This window comes from Chlamydotis macqueenii, chromosome 4, assembly GCF_036417535.1.
Source record: "Chlamydotis macqueenii isolate bChlMac1 chromosome 4, bChlMac1.mat, whole genome shotgun sequence".
Taxonomy (NCBI): Eukaryota; Metazoa; Chordata; class Aves; order Otidiformes; family Otididae; genus Chlamydotis; species Chlamydotis macqueenii.
Genome location: NC_141559.1, coordinates 40,514,493 through 40,528,130, shown reverse-complemented (window position 1 = coordinate 40,528,130; position 13,638 = coordinate 40,514,493).

Genomic DNA, 13,638 nt, shown 5'->3' with positions numbered 1-13,638 from the left:
TTACTCCATCAGATTTAGTGTCATGCAATAGCTAGATCAACTTACTGACTTAGTGTTTTGCAATTAATTTTAGGATGTACAACTACATGGTATGGGGAAATTAAAAACCAGCATAACTTTTCTAGTTTGTATTTGCTCCTAGTGCAGACATGTGCATAGATGCATACCGTACACAGCCAGCCTTTCTAGGAAGAGGTCCTCAGACCTGTCAGGGAGAGAAAGTATGTCATTTCACATCTCCCTTGTTTAAATTTGTGTCCAAAATGCAGATAGTACTAGATTGTTGCTTTATTGTCTTTTCAGAACAGACAGTTTTGACTGTAATTACGAGGTTCAACTCTCCCAGCTTGTTTCTGAGAGGGGGTTGGAGTTGTCAACAAAGATCGCATAGAGCAACCTCCACCTGTCCAGAGGGTCAGTCCTGCAATTGGGCTTCCTTAGTGATAATTGATTATTAAGTTTGTTAATATAGCTGTTTGTAGTCAATAGTGTTGCACAGATACTGTCGGACCCTGATTCGGTGTGGTGGATGCTTGCTATTGAGAAAGCAGTATAAATTTGCAGTAATTTGGGGAGATCAGAATCATGGAATCATAGAATGGTTAGGGTTGGAAGGGACCTTCAAAGGTCATCTAGTCCAACCCCCCTGCAAGGAGCAGGGACATCCCTGACTAGATCAGATTGCTCAGAGCCTCATCCAGCCTGGCCTTGAACCTGAGGTGTTTGCAAGTTAAGCTGTCTGGGGAAGGAAAATAAAACTGGCCTTACGATTTTAGTGGCAAGAATAGCTGGGTTTTTTTGGCCTCATCTATTTTTGTGTCCAGCTGCTTTATAGAAATCTGTGTTACTGTGTTACACTGAACACTGAAGTGTAAAGCAATATGCTGTAACAGGATTACAGTAACTCATCTGCTGAACCGCACTCTTCTGTGTCTGGGACACCAGTTCAGTCATAGACACAACAGGGACAGATCCTTGGCAAATGAAGCACTTTAAGACATCTTCCTTTCTCTCTGCTGCTGGAAATTGAGCAGTAATGCACACCAGTTCAATTCTTGATCAGTGCTACTTAGGAGTAGCCTGAGCTTTTTATTCTGAAATAATTTGGTGTGTAATGCACCCTCCCTAGAGATAATCCTGATTGAAAAAGCCAGCCAGCCAGCAAATAGAAGCTGTGAAACGCGAATTGTGCAGGTATCAGGTCCTCGGCACCAACGCTTTCTCTACAGATCTGCTCCAGCTGGTGTACACTGCCTGCTAATGTAGATGTAATGTAAATGTTCAAATGTTGCCAGAAACTTTGTTTTCTGTAGATACTACTTAGGAATTACTATAGTTAGTGTTTCATTCATTGATGTTTTTCATTCATTCATGTTTTATTGCACGCAATCATTGGAATACATCTGATATGTTGTGTTTAAAAATAAACAAAACTACCTGATTTCCCCATCATGACAGTCCCCTCCCATCTAAAAAAAACCCAACCAAACAAACAAAAAAAACCCAAAAAAACCTCAGAAAAACCAACATAAAACTCCATTCTGAATTTGTGAAGCAAACTTGTGCAATGAAATATTCAGCTGTGAGGGAAGAAGAGGTGGATCCCAGCTTCTATAACCCTTACTGAATGCAGTTCACGTTAGTCCCTGCACTTTTTAAAAAACCCAAACACTTTGGTTCCAGAATTTGATCCTCCATATGTACAGATAGCTGAGTAGTGACCCTGTTTTGAATACAAGAAATCTAAAATTACACTGTATCTTAAGATAAATTGCACTGGAGGAAAAAAGCCATCACACCTTGTCTTGCCTATGGAGTAACTTCACCTGTGAATTCCTTTATGTTCCTTCAACTAACCAACCTAATCCACTGGTTGGTTTTTTTTTTCCAGATAAATGTATTTGATGTAGGAATACTATAATGACATTTATACAGTATTTAATCTCTTCTTTTTTTTTTTTATTCTTTTTTTTTTTTTTTTACTGAATTGTTAGGATTTAGGATTTACTAAATTGTTGGGAAGTTAGAACTTTACAACAGTTTGCTCTCATTTGATGAGATATAGTTGGGAAGTCTATAAAAGCCTCCAAAGAAGAGAGCACTTCTTATATTGTAGTTATTCTTTCCTCTTCAAAGGTGAGTAAAGCAATGTCAACATCAGAAAAGCTTTTAATCCAGGACAGAATTTTCAGAGGTGACTCCCACCAGCCTTCTGTCTGTGCCAGAAGTAGCATGGATTGCGAGGCTCTGGAATTGTGATGGCTCAGATGCAAGTCTTCAGTAAAGTAATATTTTTCTAGTAGGCAAATATTTCTGTATTTATCACTCATATGGTGTCTATTTTCAGATTCAGCCTGGAGAGGTGCAATAGAGTCCTGTCACTTCTGTAACATTTTGAGTTATTCCCGCATGAGATTTAATGTTTCTTCATTACTACTCTTCAGAGAAAGCTTAAGGTATGGGATGAGACAAAAGCAAGAGAGGGGAGAGACTCAAGGAAAAGCAGAGACTTGGTTATACTTTCTTAAAAGGTTGAGGTTTATAAATAGACATGTAGAAGCAGCAAACTATTGTACTGTATAAATGGCTATCGTAACATGGGAAAAGGAAAACTGTAATCATGTACTTGACAACATTCCTCTTAAATCTGTAAATAAACAGCATTTGTACTTTTCCTGCCTTATAACTGCGGTTTGAAGAAGAGTAAGCAGTGAGAAGGGGCCAAACTTCTCCTGGAGGTGAATAGCAAAGAGACAAACAAGTTTCTTCAAGGAAAATTCTGATAAGTGGTGTAGGAGGAGGAGGAAGTTCATGCTGCCACAGGTTCTTCCAAGAGGTGATGGAACCTATGGTCTTGGAGGAATTCAGAAGTTGACTTTGGACAAGGGCCTGTGTGATATAATGTCCCCACTTTGAGTGGAGAGGTGGACCAGAGGGTCTCATGAGAGCTATCCCAACATAAGCTGTTCTTGCCATCCTTCTGGAGTTCTGTCTTCTCACCAGAGACTTTTTTTTTTTCCCTCTAGATGCTAAAAGGTATGAATAGCCTAGCCTGAATTATGGATGTTCAGGAAGCCTAGCTTTTCATTTATGCCGTTGTACTCTTTGTTTATCCTACAGATTTTTATATCTAAAATAGCCATACAGTGCTGTTGTACTTCAGCCCTGATCAGGACCAGACTACGCAGTCTCTCTCTCACTCCCCTCCCACCCTCCAGTGGGACAGAAGGGAGAACTGGTAAACAAAAAAAAAAAGCAAAAAACCAGTAGAAACACATGGGTTGAGATTGAACAAAAAGTAGATTTAACAGCAATAACAGAAGAAAACAAACCAGTGATGGAATACAAATACAGTATAATGGCTTACAACAAATCTCCACACCTAGTTTCTTCCAAGTAGCAGGAGGCTCCCCTCAGCACCCTCCTCACTTATATACTGAGCATGATGTCACATGGGATGGAATAGCTCTTTGGCTAATTTGGGTAAATTAACTCCAGCTGTTAGCTAATTAGATAATTATCCCAGCTGGGTGCCCCAGCCATAGGGACTACCAGCTCCAGTTCTCCACCCAGCTCAGGTGAATATTAACTCTATCCTAGCCAGAGCCAGGACAGGTGCTAAAAGTTAAGCTTGCTGTGGAATATAATGAGTGCTTCCATTTCACTGGATATAAGCTGATTTGAAGAACTGTTTTTTTTATTAGTTGTTTGGGAGCTAATGCTAATGAAAGTCTCAGTTGCTGTCATTTTCCCTTAGGGGGTAAAACATTTTGTGTTGTAAAATTTATTTTGAGAATCATGTAATGAATAATAATACCCAAAAAAGTTTTTTAAAAACCCAACAGAAAAAAACACAAAGTGAAGCACCCCTGAGAATTATTTTTATCAAATATTCTCTAAAGAAGGGATTTTTGCCTAGGTGGAAACCTTTTTAAGCATTCTGGGCACTCATACCAGGATACATATTAGTGCCACACAAATGAAAACTAGAAATAAGTGAGGTTTTTTTTAAAGGTTATATTTAGCTATTTCCAGGTTCTGTTTTCTATTTCTTTGCAAGTCAAAGGTATAGTCAGCTATTCTTGTTTAGTGAATTTAGTGATGCACGTAGTCCGACTTTAAGGATTGCTGAGTCTGCCCAGAACAGCTGGTAATAGAATTTGCTATGGTGACTGGTAAAAATATGGAAAACACAGCCAAGGATGACAAGAAAAATAAAAGTGCTACTGTAGGCATAGCACCCGGCTTTCACAGAACAGCTTAACTTTCAGGGCAAATATATAGTTTTCTTTATCTGAATCACGTGTAAGTTTACTTGGTATTATTGAATGTGGGATAGCCTTCACTTGCTGTAAGTGAAATCTGTGGCAACTATGGAAGGGTATTCCTCTTGATTTTCCTGTGAATCTGATGCTCTTAATTTTTTAGGTAATAATTTGCGAAAATGCTTTATTAGAATTTTCTGTATGACTTCTGAGGTCTAGAATAGATGGATATTATGCATAATACCTGTCATTTATTAGCACAAAGCCCCCCACCTGTAGACAGACACAGTGGTGGGAAACTGTCACATGCTCTGCCTTTGAACTTGGAAACATAATTTTGTCTCTCTGGCTTTTTTATTCCCACCTGAGTAATGTGAGTACGCAGGCATTAAATAACTTGCTCCACCAAGTGCTGAAACTAATGTGGGAGTGATGATGGTTATGAAGTACCTAAGTTTGTTTATATTAAGTCTCAAAGGCTATTGTTTGTATCATGTTCTAAATGGGAAGATTTCACTCTGTAAGTTTCCTACTGGCTAGTAGGAAACAAAAATCTAAGAATTTCTTCATCATCAAGAATAAACTGCTACTTTGTCTCAGACTAAGTTGTCATGGAGGTCTGTCTTTTGGAAGAAGTGATACAGGTAAGATTTTCTTTCTTTAAAGAGAAGAAAAAAAATGTCATTAACTATTGTCCTGATTTTGGCTGGCATAGAGTTAATTTTCTTCCAGTAGCTGGTATAGTGCTGTGTTTTGGATTTAGAATGAGAATAATGTTGATAACACACTGGTGTTTTAGCTGATGCTGAGCAGTGCTTACACTAAGTCAAGGAGTTTTCAGCTACCCATACTGCCCTACTAGCAAGGAGGCTGGAGGCACACAAGAAGCTGGGAAGGGACACAGGTAGGACAGCTGACCCAAATTGGCCAAAGGGATATTCCATACTGTATGGTGTCATACTGAACAACTAAACTGATAGGAGTTGGCCAGGGGGTGACGGCTGTTGCTCAGGGACTGGCTGGGCGTTGGTGGGTGGTGATAAATGCATTGTGCATCACTTGGTTTTTTTTAAATTTGTTATTATTATTATTATTATTATTATTATTTTGCCTTCCTTTTCTATCCTATTAAGCTATCTTTATCTCAACCCATGAGTTTAACCTTTTTTCTGACTCTCTCCCCATCCCACTGCAGGGGGAGTGAGCGAATGGTTGTGTGGTCTTGCCACTGCCTGCTGGGTTAAACAACAACACCTACATTAGTTTAATAATCTTGACTCAGTTCTTAATATGTAAATTAGTTTATGTTAAACTGTTTTGTGAGGATTACTTGCACGTGAGGTCTCAAATAAGAAAATATTTTCTTCAACATAGAATCGAAGAAAATAGTGCATTTTGTGGATTTTCGGCTGAATCCTTTAGTTGAATGTTTCACCAATAGTAACTTCCTACAGTATTCAATTTCCAAGTGAAAAGTATACCTTGACTATAAAGATCTCTTTAACCTTTCTATTGGATCTTCACACACTTGATCCCACCATTCCTAGCTTGTCCTGTATAACAGTATGGCCCCCTATATCTGAGCAAACTTTATTAAAAATGTGAAGAGGAGACATTTTTTTTGTGAGCATTTTTCTCAGAAATCATGGTCGGCATTTAGTTTCTTGGTTACACTCTTCACCATGATGCATTTATTTCACAGATAGTTTTACTTTTATCTGTTATACCCTGCAATCCTTCGTTTCTGCAGCTTTACTTTGCCACGTAGCAAGGTACTTCATCTTTGGTCTTGGCTAATGCATTCTGCAAGGTATATAGCACATAGTTGTTGGGCTTTTTCATACTTCTTGCTACTCCACAACACTAATTTCTTCCTCCGTTACATCAAAAAGATGTGCAGTACCACCTGCCTTGATATTCTGCGTTTGGTGATGCAGCAAAAAGCTATTGTATTTGTCAAGTTTTGGATTCCTAGGCAAAATATTTCCTGTTAAGTTCAAACTCGTTTTGGTGGAATATGTAACAAGTTGGAAGATGAGCTTATTACAACTAACCATAGAAAAAGCATCCTTTTAGAGAAGAGATGATTCTAGTTTGTCACAGTGTCTCCTGTGCCCTGTAACTGGTTTGGAGCTTCCATTTAAAATGCAATTTCTGGCAGAACCGATCTGGCTAGTATGGATGTCAGGGAAACATTAAACCTTGGATTCCGAGAGGAATTCAATTTGCATTTCAGACCGAACTCGGGGTCAGATCCTAGATTTGTCTTGTCCCATGGTCATGAGTCTAAACCAGTTAAAACTTTTAAAGACCTATTTTATGCATTTGTCTGACGTAAATATAGAATAGAAACAAGTGCAAAATGTTTCTACTAAGTGGGTTTTTTTTTTGGTTGTTCTTTCTGCACATTTGGTTAGTAAAGTAATCTTGAAAAAGGTTTACTTAGAATTTAATTTATAGCAGGATACATGTAAACTAGAGTTGCACAGTGTCAATAAGAAAATATATTTTGAGTTGTTTCAAGCAGCTACAGATGAATAGGAAGACAGACAAAGACATTTTGCAGCAGTCTGATGTTACATTGTTGGGTACAATACTGATAGATACTGACCATAACAACATCCTCATGGATTCTATGAATAAACAAAACAAAAGCCAAACAATGGATTCTATGAATAAGCAAAACAAAAGCCAAACAATCTCTCTTCAGAGTTTTACAGTTAAGTGTCTTTACAAGCAAGTGTCTTTAATATTTTTTTTTTTTTAGACTTTGCTTTAGTTTGACTAGGCTAATTCATAGCTCTGATTTGGGCGTTCCTTGGCATTTACTTGTCTTTTATTCTGTGGTGTTAAGAAAACTGTTGAACATGAGAGGTATGTGAGGCAAAGGACTAGAAGGTGGAAATCGAGCTACTGCTGATACCTTCTTGACACTCCCTGTATCTCGGGCCTGAGAAAGCAAATTAGCTCAGCATTTTTAAAGCATGAGAGATTTAGATTTATATCTTCCTGAAAGATTAATGGGAGATGTGTCCAAATCCCATGACTTTCTTTTCCCACAGTCCTCTATGGAAATGCTAATCTAAAACTGCTTTGAGAGAGAAGATTGACCTAAAAATAATTTTAAATGCTAGAAGAGTCCAATGCTTTCCTACTTTTACATTGAATATGGGTGCAAATGAGACTTTAACATACAGGATTTGTTGACATAAAGAATATTGATTTGACCTTTCAAGGAATTAATTCCCTTTTGAAAATTACAGACTAATCTGATTTGCCTTTTTATCAAGATTCAGGTACTGGATGTTTTGTTGATAACTGAAGTCTTTGCATTATGTACTTGATGTATAGATCCTATATTACCACTGCATAGTATTACTTTTCAAGATCTTACGAGCAGGACTTCTGAGTCTTTAATCCAAAAGCTATTTAAACCCCAGCTTATTTCTTTTTTTTTTTTTTTTATCTATGGATTAAAAATTGTATGTCTGTAAAGTTAAGCTTGATCTTGGCATTCCTGAATTTTCCATGTTTCACTGTCCAGTGATAACGATACTCTTTAAAGGTGATTTTTTTTTTCATAGTTTGTGATTAAGCCCAAGTAAATCTAAAGGTAAAACTATTGCAAATGCATCTAATAAGGCACAGAGGGATTTGAAAATAAGAACTCCACCATGTTTTTCGAGGAAAAAGCTTAAACAAACTCTCTTTCAACAGGCATCTAAGGATTTTTGAGTGGAATATTTTAGCACTAATTTGGAATCTTAGAGCCTGGGAAAAGGCAGATTTGGAAACATCAGTGTTAGATGCTTACTTATAGAGATGTAAAGGTCTTACTTTCAAACTGTTTCCCAACTTTGCAGCCATAACCAGAAAGCATTATCTGTTTCTCTGTCAAATTGTCAGGCCTGTTCACACTTTTTTAAATCTTGAGCACTTTTTCTTTAGAGTAAAAACCTGAAAAAGTGGCTGAGTTCCTACAGATGGCCAATCACTAACCCAGTTTAGTTGTCATGTTCTGCTTCAGTCTCCGAATAGAGAATATAAGTGAGTAAATAAAGAATAATCATGACTGATTCTTAAATAGCTTATAATGTAATAAAAGAGGAGACACAGAAAATCTTTGAAGCTATGTTTTATGTCTTGCTGAGGTTCTAATTTTCAGAAGTAATCTTGGGAAAAAATTCCCCTTTTTATCAAGGAAGAATTTTTTTATTAATAGGGTTGATCTTAAGTATCATCTAATGTTTTGTTTCCAGTAAACAATTTTAATTTAAATATAAAGAAATGTGTGTATGTATATATAATAAAATTATCTATAATATATTGTGGTTGTTTAGCCTGGATCACCACACAGTTTCTCACTCACCCTCCCCCCTACCCAGGGGAGAGAAATTTGGAAGAAAGGAAAACTCGTGGGTTGAGATAAAAACAATTTACTAAAATACTAAAAACTACAAAGATAACAGAATATAAGGATATTAATATATGCAAAATATACAAAATGAACAATGTACAATTTCTCACCATCAAATGTCCGAATGACCAATGCAGCCTGAGCAGCGATCATGGGAACGACACCAAGCAGCAAGCAAAGGGGGCAGAGCAAGCCAGCAGGGTAGAGGGAATGATGCCAGCAAGCAAGAGAGAAGAAAAGGATGCCAAGGGTGCCCGAATGGGTACCCGAATGGAATGGATGCATGCCGCCTCCTATGGGCATGCATCCATTCCATTCAGGTACCCATTATATACTGAGCATGACATTTATTGCATGGAATACTCACTTTGGCCAGTTTGGATCAATTATTCTGTCTGTCTTTCTCCCAGATTCCCACATCTGCACGTTAACGAGACTTTAATGAGACTTGGAAAGCCAGACAGTGTCCTCGGTCTCATTAGCAACAACTCGTATCATCAGGGTGTTTTTATCAACATTCTTCACACACAAAATCCAAAACACACCGGCTACTGAGAAGAAAATTAACTCCATCCCTGCTGAAACCAGGACATATATGCACTTTAAAATATGAATATTTAATTACCATTAGTAATTATACATGTGAGTTCCTCTTCAGGAACCTCATGGGCAAAGTGCCATGGGAGGCGGCCCTGGAGGGAAGAGGGGCCCAGGAAAGTTGGTCCATATTTAAGGAGCACCTCCTCCAAGCTCAGCAGAGGTGCATCCCGATGAAGAAAAAGTCGGGCAAAAAGGCCAGGTGGCCAGCGTGGATGAGCAAGGAGCTCCTGGACCAACTGAAAGTGAAGAGGAAAGCCTATAGAGGGTGGAAGCTGGGACAGGTAGCCTGGGAGGACTACCGAGTGACTGTGCGAGCGGCCAGGGATAGGGTGAGGAAGGCTAAAGCCCTGATGGAATCGAATCTGGCCAGGGATATAAAAAGTAACAAGAAAAGCTTTTACAGGTATGTAGGGGACAAAAGAAAATCCAAGCAGAATGTAGGCCCCCTCCGGAAGGTAACGGGTGTCGGGGTTACCCGGGATGTGGAGAAGGCTGAGGTACTCAATGACTTTTTTGCCTCAGTCTTCACTGATAAGAACTCTTGTCTCCCCACCCAAGCTGTGGAAGGCACAGGCAGGGACTGCAAGGATGAAGAACCGCCCACAGTGCTCGAAGAGCAGGTTCGAGATCATTTAAGGAACTTGAAGGTGCACAAGTCCATGGGGCCTGATGAGATCCATCCGCGTGTCCTGAGGGAACTGGCGGATGAAGTTGCCAAGCCACTGGCCATCATATTTGAGAAGTCGTGGTGGTCTGGTGAGGTCCCCGATGACTGGAAGAGAGGGAACATAACCCCCATTTTTAAAAAGGGGAACAAGGAAGACCCGGGCAACTACAGGCCAGTCAGCCTCACCTCTGTGCCTGGCAAGGTCATGGAGCAGATTCTCCTGGAAACCATGCTAAGGCACATGGAGAGCAAGGAGGTGGTTGGTGACAGCCAACATGGCTTCACCAAGGGCAGATCGTGCCTGACCAATTTGGTGGCCTTTTATGACAGGGTAACAGCATCGGTGGACAAGGGACGGGCAACGGATATCATCTACCTGGACTTGTGCAAGGCATTTGACACTGTCCCGCACGACATCCTTCTCTCTAAACTAGAGAGGCATGGGTTCGATGGATGGACCACTCGGTGGATAAGGAGTTGGCTGGATGGCCGCACTCAGAGAGTGGTGGTCAACGGCTCAATGTCCAAGTGGAGACCGGTCACCAGTGGCGTCCCTCAGGGGTCCGTGCTGGGCCCAGCCCTGTTCAACATCTTTGTCGGCGACATGGACAGTGGGATAGAGTGCACCCTCAGCAAGTTCGCCGATGACACCAAGCTCTGTGGTGCCGTCGACTCGCTGGAAGGGAGGGATGCCATCCAGAGGGACCTGGACAGGCTGGAGAGGTGGGCCCGTGCCAACCTCATGAAGTTCAACCAGGCCAAGTGCAAGGTCCTGCATCTGGGTCGTGGCAATCCCAAGCACAAATACAGGCTGGGTGGAGAATGTATTGAGAGCAGCCCTGAGGAGAAAGACCTGGGAGTGTTGGTAGACGAGAGGTTCAACATGAGTGGGCAATGCGCCCTTGCGGCCCAGAAGGCCAACCGCATCCTGGGCTGCATCAAGAGGAGTGTGGCCAGCAGGTCGAGGGAGGTGATTCTGCCCCTCTACTCTGCCCTAATGAGACCCCACCTGGAGTACTGTGTCCAGTTCTGGAGCCCCCAACACAAGAAGGACATGGACCAGTTGGAAAGGGTCCAGAGGAGGGCCACAAAGATGATAAGAGGGCTGGAGCACCTCTCCTATGAGGACAGACTGAGAGAGTTGGGGCTGTTCAGCCTGGAGAAGAGGAGGCTCCGGGGAGACCTGATAGCGGTCTTCCAATACCTCAAGGGGGCCTACAGGAAAGATGGGGAGAAGCTGTTCAGTAGGGCCTGTTGTGATAGAACAAGGGGTAATGGGTTTAAATTAGAAGGAGGTAGGTTTAGATTAGATATGAGAAAAAAATTTTTTACAATGTGAGTTGTAGATCACTGGAACAGGTTGCCCAGAGAGGTGGTGGATGCCCCATCCCTGGAATCGTTCAAGGCCAGGCTGGATGAGGCTCTGAGCAACCTGACCTAGTCAGGGATGTCCCTGCTTCTTGCAGGGGGGTTTATACTAGATGACCGTTGAAGGTCCCTTCCAACTCTAACTATTCTATGATTCTATGATTCTATATATTTTAGTTATATTGAACTGACATAGCTTAGTCTACCTCATGATAACTTTTGGCAGCAGACAGAAAAGTGCAGATTACTGAGTTAGTGCTGCTTAACCGGTTATTATGAGGCTGCTGAATCAAAGCAATTGGGCACGTTAATGCTCTTATTCCATTGTGTTGTATAAAGTAAAGTGTTAATTTAAATTATCTTTTGAGAAAAAGAAAGCACTTCTTTTTTTTGGAAGAATCTGTTAGCATTTTCTTCACTTTACCCGTGGCTGCTAGGACAAATGACTGAACAGAAGGATCTATGCTCCTTTCAAGTCAGGTTCTGTGATGGTTCACTGTTCTGCTCCACGTGGTATGTCAGCAGATCAGCACCTTGCTGTCATATGGCAGATGTGCCTTCCTGCCTTTTAATTATTTCTTTTTTTTTCTCTTTTTTTTTTTTTTTTTTTAGTATTCAGGATGCGGTTTCATGAGTGGTTAAATGGATGTGAAAATACACTGAAAAGGTGGCCATGTCTTCTCTGTGATGTTCCTGTCTGTTTCTTCTGAGAATAACAGTGCTCATCTTTCAGTGGATCAGATTTCTGACTCGGCTGAAGAGCAAACCTGATAGTAAGATAAAAGATCTCGGGGACATCTGAATAATAATGTAGCTTACCATACTTTCTTGAAAGACAAGAACTTGTTGGAGTGGGTCCACAATAGGGCCACAAAAATGATCGGAGGGATGAAACACCTGAGACAGTTGGGTCTGTTCAGCTTGGAGACCAGAAGGCTCCAGGGAGACCTTATAGCAGCCTTCCAGCACCTAAGGGGGGTCTATAAGAAAGATGAGGACAGGCTGGTTTTTTAGTAGGCCCTGCTATGATAGGGCAAGGGGTAATGGTTTTAAACTACAAGGAGGTAGATTCAGAATAAATATAAGGATGAAATTTTGTACAATGAGGATGGTAGAACACTGGCTCAGGTTGCCCAGAGAGGTGGTAGATGCCCCATCCCTGGGAACATTCAAGGCCAGGCTGGATGGGGCTCTGAGCAACCTGATGTGGTTGAATGTGTCACTGGTCTTTGCAGGGAGGTTGGACTAGATGACCTTTAAAGGTCCCTTCCAACCAAAACCATTCTATGATTCTATGAAAGTGATGGTATTATATATTGCTTTGGAGTTTTTCAACATCCATACATTTTTATGATGAAACTAAAATTTTGCTGTAGTAGTATATATTTTCAGATTATTAGCACTATCGAACTGTCAATGATTAAAAAAATAATAATCTGAAGCTTTAACTTTACTGCTACACCTTTAAAGTGACTAATTTAATTTCCCTATCATAACTTGTTTCCTATATTCAATTCTGTTGGCATGTATTATTGCATTTCAAATTCCATTAAAATTGTGATTATAAAAGAGGGTAGATTTTTTTTAAACTCGAGCAGCAATTTGATAACTTCCAGATGTGATTACAGTACCTCTTGACGATCAAATAATCTTGATGATAAAAAACACTACTTGGCAAATATTTTCTGATTTTCACTTACAATATCAGAAATGCAGAACACAAAGACAAGAAGTAAAACAGATACTTTATAACACGGAAGTAGAGCGACTTAAAAATTTCAACATGGAAAGAGAACCATTTTTATCCTCAAATAAAGAAACATTTTTCTTGATTTTTGTTCATTACTTAGGATGAAATTTTGTATCCCTTAATATTTATTAGAATTTGCTTTGTACGCAGCAGAAACAGAAACAAACATGATTATTTTTTATTTAAAGAAGTTCTTCCTTCACTTCTCTGGTATGGAAATAATTTTCTGAAACAATGATATATGAGGCACAAACACAAAAGTGAGAGATCTTTATTTGTACCTTATCTGAAAGAATTAACAGAATTCGTATACAGGTTTTCTGAACAAGGCCTGAGGAAGCTGACTATGTCTCAGAGAGATCAGATACTTGTGCTGCTTTGAATATAATAAAAAAGAAAAACAACCCACAGAACATACGTGTGAGTAATCTTTATTTGGTAGTAACTCCTGAATTCTTATCTGTGTAGGCTAATAAATAGTTCTGCACATGAATGTTTTGTGTGCGAATATCTTGTGTTGTACAGAAGACAATAAAATGGAAATGGGCTTTGAATGGGTGCATGAGAGAGC